Source organism: Centroberyx gerrardi, chromosome 4 (genome assembly GCF_048128805.1).
Source record: "Centroberyx gerrardi isolate f3 chromosome 4, fCenGer3.hap1.cur.20231027, whole genome shotgun sequence".
NCBI lineage: Eukaryota > Metazoa > Chordata > Actinopteri > Beryciformes > Berycidae > Centroberyx > Centroberyx gerrardi.
In genome coordinates this window covers 31,061,162-31,071,115 of record NC_136000.1, presented here as the reverse complement: position 1 = coordinate 31,071,115, position 9,954 = coordinate 31,061,162, and positions in this window count along the sequence as shown.

The following is a 9,954-nucleotide window of genomic DNA, read 5'->3' as shown; positions in this document are numbered from 1 at the left end:
CATGGACTTCCCTGGTTACCCTTTATGTAGAGGGGCATGTCACACAAATAAACAGGAATCTACCTGTGCTCTCTACCTGTCACATATAGTACACATCTTCACATATACAGTATTGCCCATTTCCAATACGGACCACCTCATTTTCCCCCTGTTGAATTTGAACCAATTACCAATTGGCAAGAGTTTTGTGAGGGGGGGGGGGGGGGAGAAATCAAGGCTACAGTCTTTATCTGCTTTTATATCCATTTCTAGTCCTGTCCTCAGCATCAAAGGAGACACAGCGGCGCAGCAGGGGGGAGGGGGGCCTTGTCGAGAAGGAAGAGGAGTCTTGCTGAGAAGAAAGGGAAGGGATGTGACTAGCGAGCTATTGTAGCAGCATTGATGGATCCAGGAAAAGGTAGATAGATGGATGGAAGGATGGCCAAAATATGAGATCTCAGCAGGACACAAAGAAGTACACTGCAAAAAATATCCTGCTTGAAGGGAAGTGTCCTATTGCACAGGCAGATCATTTTGCTGGTTTTAAGACATTTTACTTGCTTCTTAACTGAACTTGCTTACATGAAATTGTCTTCAAATAGAATTCTTATTTGATGATCTAAATTAAATTCACGACTACTGTTGCTAAAGGTACTGATTGTATGAAGAAAACAAAAATCCAGCGAATATCTCAGTTGCAACATAAAAGATCTAGAAAAGCCATTTTAGGTTTATTTGTGCAGTATTTATTGAGTTTGGGAATACCTAAGTTCATCAGCTGGAAGGCTCAAGATAACAGCTAGCTTGTGCAGGCTGTATTGCACCAACATGGATTAAAGGCACAAGAGGGACTATGCTTCAGAAAGTTAGCTGCGAACAAAGCCCAAATAACATTTCACTCACTAAGAGAATATTAATTAATACTGCTTTTATCTTTTAAAAGTGGCCCATAATATGTAGGGTTAACCCTAGAAATGTCTATAACGAGCATCAATGGGCTACACTGTTTTTTTTTTGTTTTTTTATTTGTAAGGGACCATGTACAATATTAAACACAAATGTTACCATTTGATGCATTGTACCAGAGTTAGCCTAAGGCTAATTTTTGTCTGCAGTCCCCTGGCAGGTCACAATTAAAACATCCACTCAATGACAGAACAACATTAAGCAAACTAAACAAACAAAACAAAGCACATAATACAAATCGCATACAGTAATATATCACACGCACACACACCTTGTGAGCACCATGAGTATGTTAAACAACTTAAAAACACAGATATTTGAGAACCAAGCAAAACGAAAATAATACAGAGTCAAACAAAACGTATGAAATGTAGAGTCAGTGATTGCAAAGTTGAGTAGCTTTTAGCAGATTTTTCAATTTGACTTTAAAGCTACTAATAGAACTACAACTCTTTATGTCATCTGGTAGGGCGTTCCACTGAGCAGTGGCTTTCACAGAGAAAGCTGACTGCCCAAAGGCAGTGCAACGAAATGGTACAGTACAATCTCTGTAGCAGAACTGTATCCTAAGAGTTGCTAAGATGGGAAATGGAATTTCTGTTATTAAAAGATGTGCACATGTTTTGACCCAAAACTCAACTAAACAGGTGATTCAGGCTTTAATATTGTCCAATCTTGACTATTGCCCAGTAGTATGGTCTAATGCAACAATGGATAAGATAAAGAAATTACAAATGGTACAAAACAGAGCAGCACGTATAGCACTCTGTTGTGAATACAGAACGAATGTTGTTGCAATGCATAATTGTCTAGCTTGGTTATTTGTTAATAACAGATTACTCTATTCATTACTTGTATTTATCAGAAATATCTCTGTTACAAAAACTGTTTATTTTGTATAAGAATTTATCTCTCAGTTTAGATAGACATGACTACTCTACCAGACATGCTATAGGAGGAAATTTTACATTACCGAAAGCAAGGACAAACGCAATCAAACGAACGGTCATGTACCGAGCTATGCATGAATGGAATTTACTCCCTAGACATATCACACAAGAAAACAATACAATTTGATTTAAAATTTTACTAAAACAGCATCTTTTGACTAGAGACGTTGAATAGATGTGAAACTAGTTTGGCTAAGTTTGAATAAAATACAAATATGAGTTTGATTGTGTTGATGTGTCTTGTGGCCATGGAGGGTCTGAGGTTGTGGACCGGGAAACTGGAGTGAAATGGACTAATTTCATGTATATTGATTATTGTATTGAATACTAGTGTGAAATGGACCGTATTATGAGTTGAAATGTGTTGGGGACACTGGAGTGAAACGGACTATTTCATATATTCTGATTGTCAGGAGCTTGTCTTGTCTCTGTGTGTGTTTTAGTCTTTGTCCTGTCTATTTTGTAATGTTATGTGTTATGATGTAGCCTAAGTGTAATGGTTGCATTGTCACTATGTAAAGTCTGTTTTGTGGACACCAGGAAGAATAGCTGCTGCAATGCTGTAGCTAATGGGGATCTTAATAAACTAAACTAAACTAAACTATCCATAGAAACATCTATAGCTAGCGTCCAACCATAGAAACAGAAAAATAATTTGTAAGATTGCCATTCAGCCTAGAACCAGCAATCAAAAGTTTGGTCCTCTTCAATATATACTTCAAAATAATACTGGAAAAATCAATGAAGTTGAAACTGATTATAGAAATCAATCATTCCATACAAATTCAGAAAACAGAATTTAAATTTAGTCGTCTGGTGGAAAAAATCTCATCACTTTCAATCCAAGTCATTTACACAAACACAAGATCTTTTGTGAAGACTTTAGAAACTTTCCAAGTCATCAAAGTACAAGTCAAAGTCAAGTCCCAAGTCTTCTCTTCATGCTTCAAGTCAAGTTTCAAGTAATTAAAATTGTGACTCGAGTCTGACTCGAGTCCCCACCTCTGGTAAAGCAATCTGTTATTAGGTGCTTAGGAGCACCTCCATACCAGGAAGCTACATACCAAGTAGTTTGGGGATTTTCTAACTGCGGTAGCTAAGTCAAGGCAGGAATTAAATATTTTATTCAGCGATTCTGCTGTAACACCAAAGCACTTTGGTGTTACAGGATAATTCCAGTAATTTTCAACCTGGGGCTTATTTTCCTAGTTTTTGCCAATTGATTGCAATCACAATTTTGTCTGTAGAGTTCTGCGTACCTCTAATTTGCCCAGAGACAAAGCACAAGACAGAGACACAAGCGGTAAACATGGCAGTTCCAACTGTTGGAGATTGCGTCAGTCCTCTGGGTATGTACTGGAGAGCTGGAACTGGAACTGGAGGAACATAAAGCTCTAAGGTGAAGTAAGTGACGAAATCTTGCTAAGAATCGTTCGTCACGATCGCAAAAACTAGGAAAATATGGCCCAGGTTGAAAATAACCAGAATTATCCTTTAGCAGGTTGATTCTTTTTTTAAAAAAAGTCAACATAGTTTCACTCACTCCAATCACAGACACACCCCCACTCCACCCGAGCACCGGCCAATCAGCATTGCGCATTCAACAAAGCCGTGTAATGAAAGAGACATAATACTGTACGTTAAACAATTTTGAATAGATGACGCATCTACACAAACTGAACCCCCTCCTCAGGTATTTTCCCCTCCCCCCTCCCCCCTCCCCCCCGAAGTCGGAAGACAAGATGAAAAACACTTGTTGGGCTTGTCTTTTGTTTTTTTGCGGTGAAATGAGGAAGCCTACCGCAGCTCTTGGTCCATTATATTCCTTATGCTCCCCTGCTGGCCCAAAGCCACAGAGCTTTCTGGAAACTCTATCACTCACTAACACACAGTCATTAGCATTTAGAGAGGCTGGGATCAGCCTGGGATACAGACGGACGGAAAAATGCTACAGACGCAGTAGAAATTTCAGATTAACTTGCTATTTCTGTTGAATGACAAGCATCCGTCACAGAGGGAGCGTGTCATTCTCGGTGTGATCGTAAGGCCAGGTGAGGACTGGCCATTGTTTAAGGTCTTGTTGTCATTCATTCATTCATCTTCGTCTTTCTTTGCCCCTCTCGCCTAAGCTAACCTCTCTCCTCCGCCTCCCTCGATCTCTACTTCTCTCCCTTCCATCTTCCACACCCTCTTTCTTTTTATAGAAACTGTATTGGGTTATAAAAAAAAATGGTATTCTGCATCTTTACAGTTTTCCACTACATATTTTGCCAAAGTCTACCGTTTTATAGAGCAACTATATGGAAGGAGTGTGACATGACATTTTGAAAACGCTTCACTCCTCTCTAACCAGTACACAATCAGACTTCATCGCAGTTTGCCACAACTCCTACAATTGTCTTCTCGTATTCAGAAAGATCCATAAAGGCTTTGCAATTAAACATGCATGGATGCAGTTGTTTTAAAGCTGCTGGCCTCTTGGTAGCTTCCTGATGAGCTTCCTCCTTGTCGTCCATCTTGGAGGAACAGTCTGATCTAGACAAGGTGCTGCTGCTGCCATATTTCCTGCTCTTCTTCATGATGGTCCTCACTGTGTCTGGAAGATCTTGTGTTAGCTCCTTGTTGTCCATTGTCTCTGCACAATGACAAACACCATGACACAGAAACCGCCAGTGAAATCCTGGTTTTAATTGATCTGATTAGAATCACTTCAGTTGATTTCAAGTGAAGGCAAAATAGCTTTGTGAATGCTTTCGAGTTTGATTAGTTAAATCCATCAAAATAAGCAATAAGCATGATGGGTTTGTCTGCACTCTTCTTCTCTGGTGTTCATACCAGTTAAGAATACATGAAGAAATAGCTGAATATGAGCATCAGTCCAGACTTCATTTTGTTCTGCTAGGCTTTCCAAGCATGAGGAAATGAATCTGTCTCCTTATACCCATAAACCCTTGCATTTTGGAGGTTTTCCCTGCAGTTGGTCTGGATTATGTTCTCACTCTTAACAAACCACTCAAACGAGCCTCAGTCCTCTAACAAGAGAACTGCAGTTCTCTTGTTAGACTGAGACTCACATGATCAGGTGCCGTTATTTGGTGCCGCCTGAGTTCGAATGGCAGTGCTCTCACCTGGCCAAATGAACCAAACTAAAGGAGGAAGGGGAGTTTGAGCGGTTCAGCTCTGTTTCAGCTAATGGGGATTCTAACCAAACAAAACTTAACACTGATAAGTCATTTTACTCTGTCTGTGTATTTGATCGTGGCGCTAATCGACTGTCCTCTACATCAAACCCAGCGGAAAGACGACACAGCGGCACTCTGTCACCTCCTGCTATTAATAATATGTGCAAATTACACTTAATCACTCGTCATTTAGGTCACCTTCAAAATGGAGCTCCATGCCAGCCATCTAAACACATTACGTCGTGACACGGCAATTATGGGTTATTTGGGAAGAGAACGTATAATGGCCTCCTCTCTCTTTGTGGGAGCATCTCTTAGCTTCTTATGATCTTTACCGTCTAATGCCGCGGCTCTGTTCTTCTCCCTTTAAGCGGGAAATGGGCTGCTGTGTTTTCCAGTACCTTTTTGTTTTTTGTCAAAGTCAAACCTCACCCCTAACCTGCATGGTGTCCGTCCTTCGCCCACAGAAGCAGACATCGAGGTAAAGAAAGGCAAAGTTACTGTAAAAACACTTCAGGTGGGATTTTTGGCAAATCGAACATTTATTCCATTGGGCCACGAAATGACTCTCTCTCACTCTTTGTCTATGAAGCAGCTTCAGAGAGCTGATTGGACTGTCCTAGACTATAGAATATAGCATATATGAATTATTAAATTGAGTGGCATTCCCCTTTAACCCCCTCTTCTGTTTTTTTGTCAGTGTCTTTTTGTGCCGGACTGATCCGCATGAAGCACGACCAGTAATTTAGCTCTGCGTATAATAACCAACAACACCCATTAGGTGACTCATACCACACACACAAACACACACACACACACTCGTAGCCTCAAGTATCAGTCCTCATATGCTCAGTCTTCAGTACCAGGACAATACATGTGTGTAGTTTATTCGAGGTGTGCTTGATTTATGTTACCTTGATGGTGGTCTTTATAACAAATTATCCTTTCATTTATCTTGCTTTTTCTCCGTCCATCTTTTCCTTTTTCCCTTTTGTCTGAAACTCTGTATCGACACCTTGCATTGGCGACTGCCTTGTCAGTCTTATGGTTTCATATAATGTTGTTTTTAATACATGCTGAGAAACCAGTTTCCCATTGGCAAGGGTGGACGTAACAAATTACAAGCCCGTTTTTGTGTGCTTGTACTTGTTTTGAGGTTGGTAATTTTACTTTTACTCAAATATGTTTTGACTTAAGCGTTGTACTGTAGCTACATTTTAAATCACATCCATTACAAACATGTATGTGCTTCATTTTGTTGTTTTTTTAAATTAATAGAACCTAGTTTGAACTCTCTGTCCTCTCGTTCTATTTTACATTACATGGGAAAGATCATAAGTAACAATGTTCTCTTTCGTAAAAAAAAAAACAACTTAGTAACTGTTACTTGAGTACAAAAATTAACTATTTCTTACTTTTACTTTTTTTTTTTCATCAGTAATGTTACTTCAGTAAAATCTCAGCAAAGTAACATTAGTTCTATTTGAGGATACTTTGATACTTTGTCCACTCCTGCCCATTGGGACAAATACAGCTGAAATTGACTACAGGAAGGCATAATTGAGATACTGTAGATTCTCCCTGTTTCACTAAATTAAGTTCTGGTGTCATATCATCACTGGTGGGAAATCTTCTCCACACAGGAGGGGATGAATCAATCCAAAGTGTCTCCTAAACAGCAGTGAGCAGCACTCCGTCCAGAGAAAGCTGGACTCACCATTAGATCTTTTCCTCTCTCGTCTCTTTGGTATAAAGCATCACAGAGAGGCCAGGTTGGTAGACATGAGCTGTGTGACTTTACTGACCTTACCTTATAGAATTTGTGGGCATTGAAGTTCAAATGTTGCAAACAGTTACTTCAATGCTGCCATTTGGATCTGACAATGTGCAAAGTGAGCCAGTGGAAAAAGACTGGAAACCACATCAAAGTGTGTGTGTCTGGATTTGGCTGCTGTTAGGGTAACTAGATAGATCATTAATTAAATAACTGGCTGAACAAACTGACTGGTCAACTAATGACTGTCTTAAAGGATAAGTTTGTTGATTTTGGACCAATATATAATTTGTCTCTTACGTCCCGTAGTACTTGGCCCAAATTGGCAAACTTATCCTTTAACTATTAGCCAGTCAAATGGCAGCATTTCATGACCACTGTCCAGGTAAACTGACTAACTGACTGACACTACTGATCACTAGCTAACTAAATCTGTCTAAATAACTAACTAGCTACCTGACCTCAGCTATTAATAAATCTGACACATTACAGAATTGGTGTTCAATTTACTGAGAGCTGAGAGTCATTTTACTCCATGGCTCAGTGGTTTTTCAGATATTAGAGGCAGAAGTCCATAGAAGTCCATTTGTTAGCAAAGCTAGTGCTAGTGGTTTCTGAAAAAGCACATACAGTCCATTCTAAACTGTTTAGTTACTGTTTCACTGTTCAGCGTACTGTACTGTACTGCGCATAGGCAGGGTTTTCCTTTTGAAACAAGACAGCAGGAGAAACAAAGGAGTCAGCTGCACTACATTGGTTAATATAAATGACAATGGTGTTCAGTTCATGGTCATTTATTTGTATCAGGTGTAGGAAGTGTCATTCCCTCATAGCTTAAGCTTAAATATTATTTACTGTGTCTAACTTCTGACTCTCCACAACTTTCTTTGAGGCTTCACTCTCCATGACAGATAGGCATGAATAAAATTTCATCAAAACCAATGCCAATTTTGATTATATTATGTAACCAGACAGCTAAATTAGGAACAAACTTACAGTGATAACCTGGACAAAGGCCTTTTGATGGGAAATGATAGGTTCTAGTCCACATCCATCCATTCTGCCATTACATTCTCACACAATCATGTTGAAACTGAAAGGCTGAGCAGGACTGGTTTGGATGGAGCGGTCCCACTGCAACAACACTGCAGCAACACCAAGGTTTGGAGGCTCAGACCTAATTTAGCCAAGCAGCATCCTCTGCTGGCCACAAAGAAATGTTACATTCTGTACCAATTCAATCAAAACCCCTTTAGACTCACAATACCTTAGACAAGGGGTCCTTGGGGAGGTTCCACAGGTCCTTGAGGATGTTCCAGGGGTCCACAGCAAAATTAGCTAGCTTAACTGGAAATGATCCCGGTTAGAGAACGTATTATAATGGCTATTCTATGGCTATCCTAGGTTTCACTCTCACCACTGTTACCTCTCCACACACAGTGTAGACAGTTCTACAATTCAGTAGTAAATCAACAACTGAAATCCATATGGATCCCTGGGACTAAATCGGATCAAATTGGGGTCTGGGGTCTAATGTGGGTCCATTCGTGGGTCTGTGACATGAAAATGTTTGGTCAATGTGGATGGGGTCAGTATTAGGGCCTTCTATAAAGCATGTTAGACAAGCGCAAGGTAGGCCATAGTATCTTTAAAACTGGGCAAGACACTAATGTGGCTAATAGGAATAGTAATACATGATCTTTGTTTACATTTGGTTTGTTGACCAAGCTCTGTATTGGGCTACACACTAAGTGTCATTATCCTTGAATACATTTTAAAATTTAACCTTGATATTTTTTTTAAGTGTTCTATTAAGCAACCGCCTTACCTGCATTCCATGTAGAAACACGATAAAATGTAAGATTGACACATTCCATTCACAAGCCCACTACCTTTAAATTCAATGATTTTTCAATGACATTTAGCACAATTTCCATGACGCATGTTTGTTAGCGTTTATTTTCAAATGTGACTTACGGTTAAAAAGCTGAATTTAAAGTATCAGGTCTTCTTTTAGGCCTACTCTATTGCTTGGGACTTCTATTATCAGGACATTTTATACAATTTTCAGATGTAACATTTTGCTTAGGCCTGAAAAAACAATGTTCAAATTTCTGTACTACTTTTTTCATGACTGTGAGAACCTTTGCAGTGGTGTCAAGAACTTCAATGTTCTTGATCGATGGCCATGAAATTTGAAAAGTTTTCAGTGGTCGCACTTTTTCGGGACCTTTGACTTTTAAATTTTATAAATAGTAGTAGTGATTTTCAGTCTAGGAATGCTCCTGGGACATGATTTAACTTTCTACTAGGATAGCAATAGGTTAGTGTAACTGTCTAGGGTGTCCAGCGCCCCAGGAATAAGCGGGTAAAGAAACAAATGAATGACAGTCCATAAACGTCAATGAATTGTACGACATGTCTAGAAATCAGTTTTCACGACCAATCTGCAAAGACCACTTAGCTTCAGAAATTAATACAATTAACAAGGTGAAATTTAATTAATAATCCGAGAGCAAAAAAAAAAAAAGATGTGGGGTATTAAGTTGTACTAATATAAATAGTTTATCCCCTTTCCGATGCTGGTACAGATAAACTTTTTATTACAAAAGAAAAAAAAAAAAGAAACTGAAGCAATGCCAGTAATGACCATCACCCCCGCCCCCCACACACACACTCCTGTCACAGGTTAAGAGGTTCAAGTTGAGTGATACAGGACAGCAGAGTACAGAGCTCACCCCTCCCCCCGCGCCGTTTTACAACTGAACCGGAACGAATGCTACCAAGCCGCCAGCTGCTGATGGGAGCTGTGACATCAGCTGAAAAGCAAAAAGGGACAGACGGCGTCGAGCAGCCAGCAAGCCAGGACCGATGGAGAAACGTTTAATCAGAAGCAGTAATTGTTCTAAATCATCTCTGTTGTCAACAAGATGAAAATAAAAAGTTGGGGGTTGGGGGAGGGGGGGTTTGGGTGAAGGGAGGGGCACTGTGGAAAATGAGCGAGCCTCGGAATTTAGAGTTTCAAGACCCACATCCACCTGGCGTCAAAATCCCAATGCAGATAGATGGATTAGTATTGTCTATGTAGCGTCTGAGGATGTGT